Source organism: Myotis yumanensis, unplaced genomic scaffold (assembly GCF_028538775.1).
Source record: "Myotis yumanensis isolate MYYU_CA2020_CCGP unplaced genomic scaffold, mMyoYum1.0.hap1 SCAF_8, whole genome shotgun sequence".
Taxonomy (NCBI): domain Eukaryota; kingdom Metazoa; phylum Chordata; class Mammalia; order Chiroptera; family Vespertilionidae; genus Myotis; species Myotis yumanensis.
The window spans coordinates 44,636,987-44,655,473 of record NW_027223759.1 but is presented as its reverse complement, the minus strand read 5'-3'; the positions used below and the strand labels follow the sequence as shown (position 1 = coordinate 44,655,473).

Below are 18,487 nucleotides of genomic sequence, written 5' to 3'. Positions count from 1 at the left end.
TAAACATCTTAAACTTAAGACCTCTCTAAGCATGCCTGTGATGAGTTCCACGTTTAGCTCTCTTTACCACATAGATATGTGTTGTTTTTTTATTGTAAGATCTCTCTTGGTCTTGAGGTGATTCCAGAAACTTTGTATATACATTTTTAATACAATTTGAAGATACTGTGCACCCCAATACTTTTGCTGCTCCAGACATTTTGTTCATACATGTGCAAGTGGTCTTCACACTATCTGAAGACCAGAATAGTGTGGCATATATACAATACACCGAATACACAGTCATGGGCGAGGTCAGAAGGAAGAATTGCATGAAACACATATTGGAGAAAAACAAACCCCATTTTCTTGTATCGTATGTTGTTCTTTAGTGCACTTATTTTTTTCTTAAGAAGCACAAAATAATTTAGCCACAATTTCCAAAGGTGGGTAATAAATAAGGTTGTCTCTGAACCTTTCCCCTGTTCTCCACTTACCAGAGAACAGCCTTTGTGTAGATCTCCATATCCCACTCCCAAACTATCAGCAACAAATGGAGGCTCTCCATTTATATTTTTACTTTTAATGAAATAAAGTAAAATTATATTTACTTTTGGATATTGTGAATATTAATTATGGTGAGTTAGAAGAAATTATTCAGCTTCCTTATAAAGCCACATCATTGGTTTTACCACCAACTTAGGTTTTAAGGAGAAACTTCCATTTATTCATTCATAGACTATTTATTGATACTTAGTTGGGGCACATCTTATTCAAATGACATCCAAAAATATAGCATATGGGTTTGGGGCCCAAGTAGGTGACTTTCTAATTCAAGAGGTAAGTCATATACATAGGAAAGATTGAGTATTAATATATGTTAAAAAAATACTAACATTAAGGGGAAAATTAATGGACCAAGGAATGATAAAATGATCAATGTCATGTTTTTCATCCTCTTAAGTGCTGAAAATCTGTTTTCTCTTTGGTACTTTGTCTTGCGTTTCCTCTCTGATACAAACCTTTCACAAAACCTCACTTCCTTCATTGAAACCTTTGAGCATGAGGAGAATTATGGTCAGATTATATTTGGGTTCAAATTATTCATTATGTCTTACCTGCGTGTGTTCGCTTTTGTTTGTTTATGACTCTGTTGCTGAGAACTGGTTCAGAGGTTCTGAGCCAGAGTGTAGTAGCTACTCAGTGTCTTCAAAGAAAGTTTTCCTCTAGATGGGAGAGTTGTTCTCTTGACTGAGCATGCAGTTCTGGAAGATGAAGGAGCAGTGGACAGCCACCTACCAGTAATAGAACAGATCAGCCAAATCAGTCTGGTTATCAGTGGAGTACTATGTTTCTATTTGTTCACTCGCATAACCCCTGTTCTACCACTTCATGATAAATCACTTATTCTTTAGGCCTCTGTGCCATTCTCTTAGTTTTTGATATTTTAAAAAATACATTTTTACTGATTTTGGAGGGGGGGGGTGGAGAGAGAGAGAGAGAGAGAGAGAGAAAGAGAGAGAGAAAGAAACATCAATGATGAGAGAAAATCATTGATCAGCTGCCACCTGCATACCTCCCACTGGGATTGAGCCCACAACCTGGCCATGTGACCTCCTGGTTCAACAGTCAACCACTGAGCCATGTCAGCTGGGCAGTTTTTAATATTTTTACTGTCTCCTTTACCTCCTAAAAATATGTGCAGTTTTGGGGTGGACTATTCAGTGATGGCCAAGTGTTAAAGGACTGAGTGGAAAGTCCATAATCAGGGACTGTCATAGATATTGAGTGCAGGCAATTGTAAACACTTAGACATAGGTTTTAACCAAAATTAAATTATAGTTCTTTTATGGGAAAGAAAAGCCAATGGAATAAAACCAAGTGAGGTAGCTTCTTTCTCTTCAGGGCCCTTCTCAGGAAAACTGTCTCGAGATGTGTAGATAGCTCTAGTGCACCCCCTGTTTTTCCGTACAGTTGAGAGGCCCAGAAGCAAATCCAGAGAGCTTGTAAGGATCTCCCCAAGGTCACCATGCAAGACAGAGGCAGAGCCAGACCAGCCTCCATATTTCCCCATTGCTGGTCCTGGGCTGCCCCTTCAGCAGAATCTTTGGGAGTTAAAAGCAAATGTGATAAGGTAATGGTGTTTCCAAAACTATTTTGAGAATCAAATAAAAGTCATAGATCCTTAGAAAAATGCACACATACACAACATTTTGTATGTGATTTGGGGAATGCAGCTCACACAATGCCAACCATGTAGGGTTCATGATTCCCATTTTAAGGATTCCTGATAGAGATGGTATTGGGCAGGAAGCATTCTGCCTATTTCTAAATCCTTCCATATTATAATTACACTTGAGTAATTACAAGACCAGAGAATGTGAATGGTTACTGCCACTTCTCAAAATGCTCATTTAGAATTCAATTATTAACAAGGGAACAATTCCCAATGTCCAAATCCACAAGTTGGTTCAACACACACACACACATGGCTGAACATAAACTGTTAATTAAAAAAGCAGCTACTTTATTCAATCTAAAGACAGTTTAGAGACTTGAAAAGTTTAAATTTCCTACAAGTACCTAAACTTCCGTTCAAAATCATTTTTATTGTCCCTCTTTTTTATCATATATTCTTTTATATTATACACATATCATAGTGTATGTCATTAATTCAGCACCTATTATGTGCACTTTACTTTGGAGGCTAGAAAATTAGTGGAGTAGCCAAGTATATGTAGACCATCTGTTATGTGTAAGATGATGAAAAAGGCTTCCCAAAAAGATATAGGCACATTTTTATTTTTCTCTGGAGTTCTATTCAAGCTTCAAACAAGAGCAAGATACAGAAATCACTTTGTTTTAACATCACAAAGAAGGTAAGTCTATGCTGGGTTTTCAAAGGCAGGTGGGATTTGAGAAAGACTTAAAACAAATGGAAGGTACTTTAGTCTATTCTATTACTACATAACAAACTAACCTAAAATTAGTCACTTTAAGCAACCAACTCTTTTTATTTTGCTCACAAATCAGTAATTTGGATAAAGCATGGCAGGGGATGTGGTTGGGGGGAGAGAATGGCATGTCTGTACTCCACTTGGGATCATTTGGGGGCAGCCCAGAGCATAACTAGGGAAGGGCTGGAATCAGCTGAAGACTCGCTACGAGCATGTCTAGCAGTTTCTGCTGGCTGTCAGTTGGGACCGGCTGGAGCTAGTGACCAGAACTTCTGCAGGTGGCCTTTCCATGTGGCTGCTTGGCTTCCTCTAAGCACAGAGGCTGGGTAACAAGAGCTAGTGTCCCAAGAGAACCAGGCAGAAGCTCCTTCAATTGTATGACCTACCTTATTAGCCATCCATTGCCACTTGGGTCATAGTCACCAGTGCATCCAGATCTATGAAGAGGGAACATAGGCTCAACCCTTAACACATTAAAGTCACACTGTAGGATTAGCATGTGGGATGGGAGATATTGTGGTAGTTTGTAAACAATCTGCCACACAGGCATGGAATTATAGGAGAGAGGTTGCAGAAGTAGTAGAATTAAGAGGGGGGTAAAGTTTGGGTGGAGTGGATTATTTTTTTCTCTCTCTTGATTAAGGTATTACACATGTGTCCTTATCCCCCCATTGCCACTCCCTACTATGCTCTCACCCCCCTGGTGTCTGTGTCCAATGATTAGGCTTATATGCATGCATACAAGTCCTTTGGTTCATCTCTGGAGTGGATTATTGACGAGAATGACCTGGCTGTAGAGTGAAGGATAGTTTGAGGGAGAGGGTGGAAGTGGTATATTACCTGGGAAGTGATTAAGTAGTCTAGACATGTCATGATGGGGCTTTGCATAGGGTGACTGTAGCCTGGAAAAAGGTGAAGGTATGAGAGACATTGCCAGGAAGTATAGGATGTTGAGAATAATTAGATAAGAAAAGTAAAGGAAAAGAAAGAGGGATAATATCACTTTGTTGAGTCAAGTAAAAATGACGATTCTTAAGGACATGAGGCTGTTTATAGAGACAAATAGAGACCAATAGGTCCCACTTAGTGTGAATATTCATATAATTCGTTGCAGGCATTTTATGAGTGAGCTTGTGGACCAGAATCCCCATTTTACAGATGAGAACACTGATGCTCAGAAAATTAGTTTACACAAGGCTCCTACACTAGCACTTCTTACCTCTAAAGGCCAATCTGTGAAGGCCTCCTCTGTGACACCAACTCAATCTCAAAATCTTTACACTTGAAATGTTAACAGAAGTAGCCTTGCTCTGGCAAAAGGTGGTTGGCCAGCTTATCTCTGACAAGTGCTAATATTTTTGCCATCAAATTATAAATCCTTTTAAGGGAGGATCAGTGTCACATTTATGTTATTTGCTCTACATGTAGAAGTTTAATCTTTGAGGTTGAATGCAATTGATATACATTATATGTAATACATAAGGCAAAAGCTCTTTCTTGCACATACCCTAAGTCAGGCTGTATTTTATGGTTGGTCAGTATGCCCCACTGGGTAATTCTGTGCTCTGCACCCAACAACCTGGGAGACTTGAAGTGAGCTCAGTCTCCCAAGGGCAGAATGGCTTTGGCCTCACCCTGTCCTCTCTCAGAAACCTCATCTCAATCCCTTACCCCAGACTCTGAGACCTTAGGCAGAGGCCAAGGTTAGATCTCTAAAGCCCATTGATGGTTTCAGGTGTCACATGGGAGCATGGGCCCTGAAGAGCGAGGCACTCAGGAAATAAGGACACACTTCCAACCTGGCTTTTCTACTGTGAAGGCAAGCTCTGCTCTCCACGGAGAGAAGACGACTTCTGCACATCTCACCTCTCATGTGCCTCCTTCTTCTCCTACACCCATGAATCAGCTGTGTGCTCCCAAGCATGAGATTCAATTACTTTTATTATTAGGCCCGGCTATGATTGGCTTTAATGGTCAGGAAGTTATCCAGCATCTAAAAAACACAATTAAGAAATTCAGCCTCAGTGTGTCCCTGGGATTTTGGGCTGGCAGTAAAGAAGGATTTCCTCTGAGGAATTCTTCTTAAACATTTGGCATTTGGTACTTACTCTCCACATTTTATTTCACACATGGAAACCTGAGGCTTTTTCATTTAGTCTATTCAATCTCAAGCATATTGCAAGCAACCTCAAAATGAAAGTACCAGTTTAATGTCTTCTTTGAGGCAGAAAATATTTTATAGCTGATAATACTTGCTTTCTATGTACAACATCCATCAGATATATGAACACTAAGCATGTTCTGATGCTGGTTCTAGCCCTAAATGAATTGATGTCCTTGGGCAACTTACTACATTCTTTAGCAACTTCTTATTGGGAAAAAGGAAAGACTATTTTAACCAACCTTACAGATTGATAGAAATACAGGTGCGGCCCTAGCCGGGTTGGCTCAGTGGATAGAGACGGAAAGATCCCAGGTTTGATTCTGGTCAAGGGCACATTTCTGGGTTGCTGGCTTGATCCCTAGTAGGGGGCGTGCAAGAGGCAGCTGGTTAATAATTTTCTCTCATCATTGATGTTTCTATCTCTCTCTTCCTCTCCCTTCCTCTCTGAAATCAATAAAAATATATTTTAAAAAATACAGATGTGAATAACATTGGCAAAAAGAAGTCCTCCAGAATCATCAGTGATGGTAGTGACCTTGGGCGTTTTCAGTAGGGATCATGTGGGAGTGATTCCAGGCCAGGCTGGAGCTACTTTGGATTCTGTGGAAACAGGGAGTCCCTGAGCTGTATTATTTATGATTGAGCAGCAAGTGTTTCATAATATGCCCTGGGTAAATACATGGCAGGAGAAGTCATCACCTCCTACACTGTCAGAGAGCCAGGAAGCCACGTAGCAACACTTAATGAGATGGCCTGATAGCCCAGGGAACATCCCTGCGTGTGCTGTTTGGATGATGCCAGCCGGTTTCAAGTGGGCAGGATTAAAATGCAAGCCAAGCCCCAGTTTTTTTTTAAATTAATGTCTGATGGTTGCCAACCAGGGAGATGGTGACAGAGTATAGCAAACGAATTGCCTAGAGCTATGTTGTCACCTGGACTGAGACGTCCTGACACGAGTTGGCTGGGGATAGCAGCCAGTCCCTCGGTAGCTACCAGGGAATGGATTTGGCAGATAAAAGGGAAATATGAAAATATTCCTCAAACATGGCCTTTTAAAAAAAAACAGACTTAAAAATTATGGTAAAATATATGTAATGTGGAATCGACCATTTAATTATTTTAAGTAAGTAATTCAGTGGCATTGAGCTTATTCATACTGTCTGCAACCATTACCACTATCTAGTAAGCATCGCTCCCCCGCTCCCCTTGTCCAGCCCTGGTGACCACTAATCTGTTGTCCATCTATAAGCAGACTTTTAGGAAGAAGAATGGAAAGCCTGTGGTTGGGAAGTAGGAGATGGTGGGGAGGGGGTGGTGTCTTTTTAAATTTGGGCTCCTGTCTTCCCCCCCCGCCGCCCCGCCCAACAGTATGGCAGCCCCCTTAAGCAGCATGAAGGTAGACCTGTAACTTTTGACTCCCTTTGCAAAACTTTTAAAGCATCTTTACTGAGGTATATTTTATATGTTATAAAATTTACCCATTTCAAGTATACAATTCAGTGAGTATTTGCAAGGTGGTGCAGCTATTACCATAGTCCAGCTTGAGAGCAGTTTCATCCTCCCAGAAAGATCCCTGCCTGTGTACACAATCCCATTCCACCCACTGCCCCAGGTAACCCTGATCTACTTCCTGTCTCTATACATTTGCCTTTTCTGAGCATTTCCTAGCAGTGTAATCATATGATATGTGGTCTCTGTGTCTGACTCCTTTCACTGAGCAAATTTTTTTTGAAATTCATGCAGAGTGTAGTAATGTCAGTCAATATTTCTTTTTCTTTCTTTCTTTTTTTAAAATAATTGCCGAATAGTATTCTATTGCCTGGCTATACCACATTTTATCTATCCATTCACCTGCAAATATTTTATAGGTCCAGTACTCATGCTGTGGACAATTCTACTATTCTGTGCCAACATTTTAGACGTTCCTTATCTGTAAATTCTAGAGGATTGGTTTGTCAGATGGCCTCTAAGATTCTTTCTGAAAAAAGTCTCAGGGGCAGAAATGAATTCTTAGGTCATTCACTTATCCAACAATATTTGTTGAGCCCTCACGGTGCACCAAGTTCTTTGGGATAGGGCCAGCACTCTTGGAATTTCTGCTCTAATGCGGAGACAATGCTCTTTTCACACGGTGCACAGCTCCCCTTCAGGTGGGTCAGGGAAGTAGACATTCTGATGGGACCCATGTTCAACCACAGGCAGCTTTCTCCTCCCCCCACCCCCCGGCCTACCCCCTAACCCCCCGCCTGGACCTTCTCACTGCTCACATGCTCTGTGCTCCTCTCAGGTGCTCCCATTCCATTCTGAGTTTCCCACACATTTTTTTTTTTTTTGTAATTGCTTGTTTGCATGACTCTCCTATCTCTGGAATGTGAACAACTTGAGGACAGAAATGGTATCTATGTATAGGCCCTGAGCATAGTACAGGGTGAGGCATCTTGAAAGTGCCCAAAGGTTTTCTGATGAATGAATGAATGAATGAATGAATTCTGGCAAGTGTCAGGAGCAAATGGAAGAATTAGGGATACCCTGGCTTCAGGCCTCTTGAGTTCTAGACACCGTTGTTCTTCCTTCTGTAGTTACACAGTCAGCAGTGGCATGGTTGCCTCTCCACAGTGAAGGGAGGCACAAGAACAGATGAGAAAATATAGTCCTCTGAAGTTCTCTCTGCTCTTGGAACATGGGCCTGACACAAACTTCTTACCACTGTCATTAGTATTTTAATAGTATCCCTAAGGTCACTCTGAGGGCAGACTATTTAGGGAAACAATATAAAATGGTCTTACGTGGCAGGGTGACCGGCCCAGATGCCAGAGGTAGTGACTTAGAATGGCTTCTCCAGCCCGTTTGCAGGCCCCTCCCTGCCCCATCCTGCCACCACCCGGCTCTGCTCTTAGCTTCCTTCTTGACTCCTGCTCTGGGTCGTCCTGCCTGACCAGAAAGCCAAGAGCGCAGGGGACAGGACGCATCGTGAGTATTCCTGTGTGGCTTTGGGCCGAAGATAGAAGAGGGAAGACTCAGGAGGCCAAGCCAGGCGAGGTGCTTCATGTGGAGAAGAAAACAGGTGGTTCTGTGAGGGCTTTACTGCTTGCCAGTGCTGGTGGCTGGGGTCTAAGCAGGGTCCCATTAAAATGACTGGGACAAACATTAACAAGGAAAGGGACATGGACATGTCTAGTCTCAGAGATTACTTGCAGCTTTTCAAAATGGACTGTAATTATTTTTAAGATTATGTTATTCTGCAGGACTAAATACATACGCGTGATCTACTTTAATAGGACCGTGTCCATCTCAAGACAACTCTGGAGATTTTTATTCCTCCCTGGGTGCCTTTGTTTCCATGGTTATTCATTGGGACCTATGGGGTTGGTCCATCATACACATGTATTTTAGGGGTGATTGGCCGTCATGCTACAGTGGAGGTTCTACTATGGACCACTATGTTCCACCTCCCCCTACAGGAGGGCCCTTAATCCCTGGGTGGGCTACAGTCTGCTGAGTTCTATTTTCTAACGGTTGAGAAAGAGTGAGGTGCTAGTTGGAATGAAATTACCTTGGGTTTGGGTTGGTTGATCCTATTTTTCCTTAGCATCTTTACCATTTAAAATATGCTCATGCTTGAGGCACCCCAAATACATTCTATCAATTCTCAATTCACACACAGAGGCACTTCTCTCTGAGCCAACATCCAATGAAAATGCAGTGATACCTGGTCCTAATCTTGTGAATCAAAAGTCAGAGTGTACTTTTTTTCCCTCCTTCTTGACCCTTTGCCTTTTAATTCACACAGAATCTTTTTTGTTGAGTTAGTTTCATTTTTAGTATAGGAATCAAGTTTAATTAAAGCTTACTTGCCATTTAAAATATTAATTTGTTTGAGTTAGCATTCTTAATTACCTTGAGTAAATTGTCCAGAGAGGCTTACCCATTTCATCTGTTTGTTCAGATTATTGCTGTCATTTGCATACTTTTGAACGACACCACTTTAATGAAACACTGGGTGGAGGAGTCAGGGCACTTGATACTTTCTGTGGCAAATGCTAAGGAGATGGTCTCTCCACCCTAGTCTGTTTGTTCAGCTGGAGATTTTAATCATCCTCCTGAGTTTTCACAAATGATCCGAGTTTTAAAAAGCTTCAGTGTTGGAAAATTATTAGTAATGAAGTGTCTGGGAGGGAGACATGTAAAAAATGTGGGTAGAATTCATGTCCAGCCAAGGGCTGCCCCTTATGTCCTGCTTTAGCTTCTTATAGTGAATATAGGTATGCCTGTCTTTAACCCCGAGATATATTCCTACAGATGTGAGGGCATACGTTATGGGATCAGATTTCTAATGCAATTGAGGAACTTAAAATAATTTGTTGGGAGGCTTGTCTGTTTTTAGTGGGAAAATGTGATGTTGAATAAAGGCAGTGATTTTGTTATGTTGAGTGTATTATTATCATTAATCAGAGTTAGTAAATAACCACCTAGGGGAGAGGATTTTAGAGAACTTATATTGATAAATAGGTAAGAATGATCTCTTATTTGCATATCAGTTACTATAGGTTTTGCGTATGGGGTTTAGCTCATAATCTGGGAGTGCTGCATCGACTCTTCTCTGGGAACTTCGCTGTTTTAGCAGAGAGGAATGAGGGATTTCCTTATGGTTCTGGACAAGTTGCAGGGACAACTTGATTAAATCAGTCTCTGATTTGTTGATTTTAAATAATTGCAGAGCTTAATCATTGCTTTACTTCCTAAACTTTATAATCTGATTTATATCCTCCGTATAAAAATATGATGGAACATAACAGAACACATTACATTAATTTAAGTATTTCCTATTGCCTATAACCAAAATGTGGAAAACATTCTACCAACAGCCCTTCATTAGTGTTAGTTATATACTAAAAGCATCTCTGAATGATGTAGCCAGAAGGCATATCTCAAATAGAAAACATTCTCTGTTTTAAACTAATGGATTATTTGTAGAGGAAGTGTATATGCGTCTTATGGAACACTAGTAATGAAAGTAAATGAATGACAGAGTCAGTTTTTCATGTTTGCACTTCAATTTGGGACTCTATGATAAAGGCAGATTGCTCCCTTCCATGTTTGGTCGAGCCTGCATCCTAATGTACTCTCTTTGTTCATGAAGGCACATTCCTGGTCCGGTATCAGTAGGGCAGGCCCTTTCAGACTCTCCCTTGTTGTGATAGAAAGGATGCTATTCTGAGGCTCAAGAGACGCGCTGTGCTCACTTAGTAACCCTGTAACCTTGGACAAGTTGCTTCTCTGTAGTTCTTTTCCTTACCTGGAAAGTGGTTGTCAGAATTAGACACTTTCTAAGGTCATTCTAATTGAAATTCTATGCCTCTAATGGTAATGAATGATCTCTGATCCATATTCCTCTCCGTGATCTCCATGCAGGAGGTGGGGAAATCTGGGGTAAAGCTTCAGTCAGGAGGCGTGAATTCGAATGAAAAAGATAGGCTTGCAGGGGCATCCAGCCCTCTGTCTTGTCAGTGCTCTGGATTCTGATGAGTCAGCACCTGACGAAAGCCTGGACCTGATCTGGGTTTTTGTTTGTTTTGTTTTTTGTTAATCCTCACTCAAGGATATTTTTCCCATTGACTTTTAGAGAGAATGGAAGGGGGGGAGGTGTGAGGGAGTTGGTAGAAGGGGAGATAGAGCTAGAGAGATGGAGATAGAGAGATGGAGATAGAGAGATGGAGATGGAGATGATAGAGATAGAGACAGAGATGGAGACAGAGAGATAAAGATGGAGATAGAGCTAGAACTAGAGATAGAGATAGAAAAACAGAGGCCAGGAATGTAATGTGCAACCCAGGTATGTGCCCTTGAGGGGAATTGAACCCGTGACCCTTCAGTGCATGTGCCAAAGCTTTAACCATGCAGCCACCCCAGCCAGGTCCTGACCTGGGTTTTTAATTCTCCTCCTCACTTATGGTAGGGGAAGGTAGGGATGCTGTGAATGAGCTTAGAGGCAAAAACATCTGGAACATGCTCTTGATGTCTAAAATAAAACTGTACCTTTGTTTAAAGAACACAAAGGAAGAATTTATTTCATCTTATTTGACTTGTAAAAAGACTCTAAACATTATGACTTTTAAATGTTGATGTACTTTTTGCATTAGTAAGGGATTTTTTTCTTTATTTTATTTTTAAACTAGTGGCCTGGTGCACGAAATTCATGCAGGGGTGGGGGTGTCCCTCGGCCTGGCCTGCACCCTCTCCAATCTGAGACCCCTTGGGGGATGTCCGACTGCTGGTTTAGGCCTGATCCCTGTGGGCATCCCTCTCACAATCTGGGACCGCTGGCTCCTAAAGCTCACCTGCCTGCCTGCCTGCCTGATCACCCCTAACCACTCTGCCTGCCAGCCTGCTTGCCCCCAACTACTCCCCCCAGCTTCTCACCCCCAAATGCCCCCCCTTGCTGGTCTGATTGCCCCCAACTCCCCCCCCCCCACCAGCCTGCTCACCCCCAACTGCCCACCCCCCATGCCGGTCTGATTGCCCCCAACTGCATCCCCTGCTGGCCTGATTGCCCCTAACTGCCCCCCCCCCCCCGGCCTGCTCACTGCCTACTGCCCCCCCGCTGGACTGCTTGCCCACTACTGTCCCCCCCCGCCAGCCTGCTCGGCCCCAACTGCCCCCCCTACCAGCCTGCTTGCCCCCAACTGCCTCCCCCTGCCAGCGTGCTTGCCCCAAACTGCCTCTCCTACTGGCCTGATCATGCCCAATTGCCCCCCACTGCCAGTCTGCTCACCTCCAGCTGCCCCCCCCCGGCCAGCCTGCTTGCCCCCAACTGGCTCCCCCTGTGGCCTGCTCGCCCCCAACTGCCCCCCCCCCCCCGCCAGCCTGCTTGCCCCCAACTGGCCCCCCCTGCTGGCCTGCTTGCCCCCAACTTCCCCTACTGTCGGCCTGATCACCTCCAACTGCCCTCCCCTCCTGGCCTGATCACCCATAGTTCCATTCCTGGGTCGCAAGGGCCAAGCCTTCCCACCCGCTCTCCTACTCTCCAGCCAGGCTTGGCTTCCTCAGTCGCTGTGGCAACCCAGGAAGCCAAACCTTCTTGCCTGCTCTCTGGCTGGCTCCAGTGGCTCCAGTCACCACCGCCATCTTTGTTGCATCAATTTGCATATTTCCTCCTTATTGGCTGTGGGCACCGCCATCTTTATTGCAAAGTGACAGTTAATTTGCATATTATTCTTTTATTAGATAGGATTGCAATGTAAAAACGTTAATAAATATTATCAGAAATTCAAACTATATGCAAAAAATATTAAGAAAAAAAGGAAGTTCTTTTCACTACCACTATCTGGGGCTATCTGCTATTAACACTTTTATATGTATATTTCCATACATTTTTCTATGCACATATCAATGTAATTATCATATATGCATATCTTTTTTGCCCTAAAAATTATATTATACTGTAAATACAATTATGCCAATGTTTGTTTTTTTAAAAACTTAAATGTCTTTCATGGCTACTCTGCTATGAGATCATAGCAAGGTATGAGTTCATTAAAAACAAGAATTAGGTTTGCTTGTATAACTGTATAAACATGTTAGATCATATATAAAGCAGGGACTCTGTAGGCAGTGTCACATTAACACACTTCATCCACATACTTCGTTGCTCTGTTTTAGGAATGGCAGTGAGAACTGGCCATTCCCTAGGCACCGCAGTGTTGCCTGCCCTGAACTCTTTCAGAACTTGGGCCCCAGAATGAAGATAATCTTATTCCTAAAGGCAGCCTTTATTAGCTATCCTAACTAATAAGTCTATACTTATTGTCAATAAACTACATATAACTTTGCATATTCTATATTTAGATTTTTAAAAAATTTACTTAATGCTGATATAGTGCTTACTGTGTGTCAGGCAGAGTTCTACATACATTTTAGATTTGAAGTCATTTGATACTAATAACAACTGTATGAGTTAGGTAATATTATTATTCCATTTTAGATTCCTTATGTTTTTTTTTTCTGTATGAATAATAATGTCATCTGCAAATAATGGGAGTCTTATTTCTTTCTTTCTAATCTCTATGCCTTTTATTTATTTTTCCTGCCTTATTGTACTGGTTAGGACCGTTAGCACAGGAGGAATAGAAGTGAGAGTGAACATCCTTTCCTTGTTAGGATTTAGAGGAAGAGCATTCAATATGTAACTATTAAATATTATTTTAAATGAAGATTGATGAAATCTCCTACTTTTAATTTGCTGAGAGTTTTATTTAATCATGAATTGGTGTTGAATGTTGTCAGGTGCTTTTTCTGAGTGTTTTAAAAATCTACATGGTTTTCCTTTTATTCTGGTAATATAGCAAATTTTAATGATTCATTTTTGAGTGTTAAAACTGCGTTATATTCCAGAGATAAACGCTACTTGGTCATGATATTAAAAGGATGATTCTCCTCTTTATATATTGAGTTTTATTTTATAATATTTGTTGAGGACTTTTGTGTTGATATTCATAGATATTGAGGTATACTTTTCTTTTTTTATAGTATCTTTGTCAGATTTTGGTATCAGGGTTGTGTTGGCCTCATAAAATGAGTTGGAGAGTGTTCCACCTGTTTCTGAAAATGTTTGTGTGGGGATTGATATTGTTTCTTCCTTAAATGTTTGATAGAAACCATTTGTGCCGGAATTTTCTTTATGGGAAGGATTTTGATAATATATTCAATGACTTTAATAGATATTGAACTATTAAGATCTTTAATTTCATCTTTTATCAGTTTTGGTAAATTCTATTTTTGAAGAAATGTGTCCATTATAGTTACTTATTATTGTTTCAGTGTATTAAGATCTCTAGAGATATCTTATTTTCCATTCCTGATACTGGTAATTTATATTCCCTCTTTTTATTTTTTTTTATCAGTTTATCTAGGAATTTATCCATTTTATTGATTGTTCAAATAACCAACATTTGGTTTTCTTAATTTTTACTATTGTTTTCCTGTTTTCTATTTCATTGATCTCTGCTCTTTTAAAAAATTAATATTTCCTTTCTTCCACCCATTTTATATTTAATAGCTCTTTTTTTGTAACTTGTTAGGTGGAAAATTTGGTTATTACCTTTATTCTTTTCTACTATAAGCATTGAAAGGTATAAATTTCCCTCTAAGAACTGTTTTAACTGTGTCATACACATTTTGATATGTTGTGTTTTTATTTTATTTACTTCACAATACTTTTTTGAAATCTTAGTGGAGCTTGTGTGTGTGTGTTTTTTTAAGTGTTTTTATTAATTTTTAGAGAGGGAGGAAGGGATAGGGTTAGAGAGATAGAAAAATCGATGAGATAGAAACATCATTGTTTGACTGCCTCCTGCACCTCTCGACCCCCCACACTGGGGATCGAGCCTACAACCCGGGTGTGTGCCCTGATGGGGAATTGAACTGTGACCTCTTGGTTCATGGGTCGAGGCTCAATCACTGGGCCACACCGACTGGGCTACTTCACAATATTTTTATGTTTTGTCTGTGATTTATTTTTTGGCCTATGAGTTCCTTAGAAGTGTGTTGTCAGTTTCCAAATATTTGTGATTTTCTAGTATCTTATTGTTATTATTTTTAGTTTAATTGAATTGTGATCAGAAACATATTTTGTAGGATTTCAGTCTCTTGAAATTTATTGAGGCTTGTTTATAGCACAACAGATTGTCTGTCTTGGTAAATGTACCAGGTACACTTGAAAATAATGAGAATTCTGCAGTTACTGGGGGCAGTGTTCTGTAAACTTATAGTTAATTAAGTCAACTAGTTGATGGTGATGCTCAGGTCTTCTATGTCTTCATTATTTTTTTGGCTTATACTTTCAATTATTGAAAGAACAGAGAAACTCTCCAACTATGATTGTGGGTTTGTCTATTTACTCAATAATTCTGTCACTTCTTGCTTCAAAATGTTCTACTATCAGGCACATAAGCATTTATTATTTTATTTTTTCAGATAAATTGCCTCTCTTATCATTATAAAACATCTCTCTTTATGTCTGGTAATACTCTTTCTTTGCCTTGAAATCTAGTACATTCGATATTAATATGGCCATTTTGGCTTTGTTCCTTTTTTAGTTACTTTTCCCTCCTCTTCAGGTTGGATAGATTACATTGTTCTATCTTTAAGTTCACTCATACTCCTCCCTGTCTCAATCTGTTAGGTTCATCCAGTGAATTTTTTTTCATATATTATATTTTTTACTTTTAGAATTTCAAGTTGGTTCTTTTTTATAGTTTCCCTTTCTCTGCTCAGATTTCTTTTATATCCTTTAGCACAGTTACAATAGCTAGTTTAAAATCCTTGTCTGCTAATTATAATATTTGTATCATCTCAGAGTTGTTTTCTATGAATTACTTTTTCTTTAGAGGGTGGGTTACGTTTTTTATTTCTTTGTATATCTAGTAATTTTGGAATGAACCTCAGACATTGTCAGTCATATGTTACAGAGATTCTGAATTCTGTCATATACCTTTGAAGAGTATTGATTTTCTCCTTTAGCAGGTGATTAACTTGGCAGAAGTCAAATTCCAATTTTGTCTTCCCTGTGACAGATAGCAGCAGAAATATCCTTTTATTTTTTGCTTTACCTGGCTGCTTGGAGTCTATTCTATTTATGTATTATAATATTGGAATCGGTTAGAGATTTGATCAGATTTTCAAGTGGGTATTTTTCCTCTGAGGTTTCCACCCTCATTTTCTAGTTTTATCGTTTCTTTAACCCTCTCCTCTGATTCCTCAACCAGTAAGATAACAAGTTTCTATCTGAGGTCTAGCAACACTGTGGAACTGACTGATGGGGGCCTACCCTCAAGTAAGAAGTTGTACAAAAATGGGTAATTTATCACCGGCAAGTATGGCTCAGTGATTAAGCCTCGACCCATGAACCAAGAGGTCAGTGGTTTCATCTCCAGTCAGGCCACATGTCCAGGTTACAGGCTCGATTCCCAGCAGGGGGCATGCAGGAGGCAGCTGATTGATGACATTTCTCTCATTGATGTTTCTATCTCTCTATCACTCTCCTTCCTCTCTCTCTAAAAATCAATAAAACATATTTTTAAAAAATGAGTAATTTATCAAGAGCCATTCTTCCAAGAATCAACCCCCTATTAGTTTCTGCCTGTTCTTGCTCACTCTCCAATTTCTTCAGATAGTTGTGTTTTTTTTCCCTTTAATATTTTATCCAGAGTTTATGATTATCTGTGAGACAAGTTGGTCTAATGTGAGTTACTTTTATGACCTGAAGCAGAACTATATTAGCCCACTTTACAGATGAATTACACACACACACACACACACACACTACAGTAAGATACACACTATGATTTGAGTATAGGCAGCTTGGTTCCAGATCCTTAGGGTTTCATCCAAGAGGAGGATTTAATGGTGAACATTTTCAAGACAATGGCAGGAAGTATGAGAAATACTGTGGGACTAATGGGACCATAAGGTGTCAATTCCTTATGCACTGGACCAGTCTCAAGATCTCATTACTCAGTAGATATTTCATATGTCTTTGGGTATTTATATTATGTTATTTACAAGTTTATATATAAGTTGCATGAAAGGACTCTGTTGTTTTTGGTTAATTACAAGGTAATCTTTAGTTATGAAAACGTCCATATTTTCAGGGTTCTGTGTTATTGGGCTCTTTGGACCATCTTATTTAGAAACTAGTGAAATTTGTGATATGGTTCTTTTAGTGATTAAAAGAAAGAGAACTTTTTGAAGAAGAGTAATATACAGTACTCTAATGAATGCATAGGAGTTATTTATTGAAGAAACACAACCATAATTATGAGATAGTTGACTTTAAGCAATGTAAGTCTGAGATTAATTTAGCTGATATAAGCAATAGACCTTAGGAGCATAACAATAAGACCAAGCTTCAGCAGTACTTGCTTCAGAGTTTCTGCTCTTTCTTGAATGTTTTCCTTTGTCCCCTGTAGCTTAAGTCAGTTTCATCAAATGATAAGTTTCATCTTATTCTTCTTTTTGATTTTATCTTAACTTTGTATTTTTGAGTCTGGCTTGCTTCATACTGATTTTGTCATAGTTCATAAGCTTATTTGTAAAGTAGTGAAATCTCTTTATGTATGTTACTTTCAAACGAAAGGAAAAGGCCTATCTATGTATTTGCTTTTGGAATTCTCTCAGCATCCCACACGAGTGCTCGGATACCATACTTGAGCTGACTGGCCAGTAAGGAGCAGGGGTTCAACACTTGATTGATTGATGGCTCTGAATCTCAGCCAGTCAGTTCTGGGAAGGAGGGGTTATCTTCCGAGTGAAATAAAGCTGAGTCCTTGAAGGCCATGATAAAGATTTTGGCTTTCATCCTAGGAATAACGGGAAGCTATGTAGAGTTTTAAGTAGCTGGGTTACCTACTCAGATTTAAAATTTTAAAATAATTACTCTGGATGTTTGTGGAGCAGTTTAATATAACCGTGTTCTATAGTATAGAAATTAACATACTAAATGTTTAAAGTTTAACCCAGGGATACAATATAGGAGAACTAACACCCCGGATAGCCTTCAATCAGCCTTTCTGAATATTATTTCTCATGACTACAAGTTTGAAAAAAAATTGAGAAGCTGAACTTTAGTTTGACATTGATTTTTTTAATCTGGTCAAGGTCCTGGAATGTGAGTATTTTGTATTCCTGACAAGAGAAATTTTATTTTTACAATGAAACCTTGAAACAATGCAAATAGCAAAGAATTAGAAAATTGAATATTGTGAAACTACTAAATATGGCATCTATACTTTATGCCTATATGGAAATGGATATGTCATACTTTGTTAATTTTCAAAAGCAAAATTAAAATGCAGTATACATATTTAAAATTATGAAAAAATGATGTTTTTCTCTTAACAAACGTACACAAAAATAGAGATGAAACTGTTATACTTTATTACTCTCCAAATTCTGTTGCTTAACAGCTGTTAAAAAGTTCTTTTGTTTAAAGTGAGAAAAAACCCCTAATTTATTTCAGTAGTCTGGAAATTTGAGTTAAAAGTATTGAGATACTACTAAGACAGCAACATTTTTAAGAACTTACCAATTTTCATATGAAAATATACTGATATGTTTCCTCTTCCCAAACATTTGTGGAGATAGAGAAAAATTTAAACGTATCTTAAAGAAAGGAATTGACAACTCCTTGTTGTTTTTTTTGTTATGTGGGGAGGTGAGGGTTAGAGGGGTAGATTTTAAACTAAAAACTCAGTTCTTTTGCCATTCATTTAGAAAAGCATGTTGGTAGCCCAGTATTTCACTCCTCCTTGTGGTCTTTTGTTTTGAAAAACTGTGTTTGAATATGTAAGCCAGACTGCTCGAAACACATTATATTTTACAACTGGGATGT

At 39.6% G+C, this 18,487-nt stretch overlaps 1 protein-coding gene across 4 annotated transcripts in view; it reads left to right on the top strand.

Annotated features, from left to right (window-relative positions):
• The window catches only part of RAPGEF4 (Rap guanine nucleotide exchange factor 4), a 260,265-nt gene that overhangs the window by 75,190 nt on the left and 166,588 nt on the right, over window positions 1-18,487 (top strand). Inside the window, exon 1 of one of the 4 annotated variants that reach the window (XM_070422744.1) lies at window positions 8,150-8,164. The exons of the other annotated variants lie outside the window; for them this stretch is intronic. The gene's annotated coding sequence lies outside the window, so the exon portion shown is untranslated. Of the gene's footprint in view, window positions 1-8,149; window positions 8,165-18,487 lie in introns of those variants that run through there. 4 annotated transcript variants of the gene reach the window in all.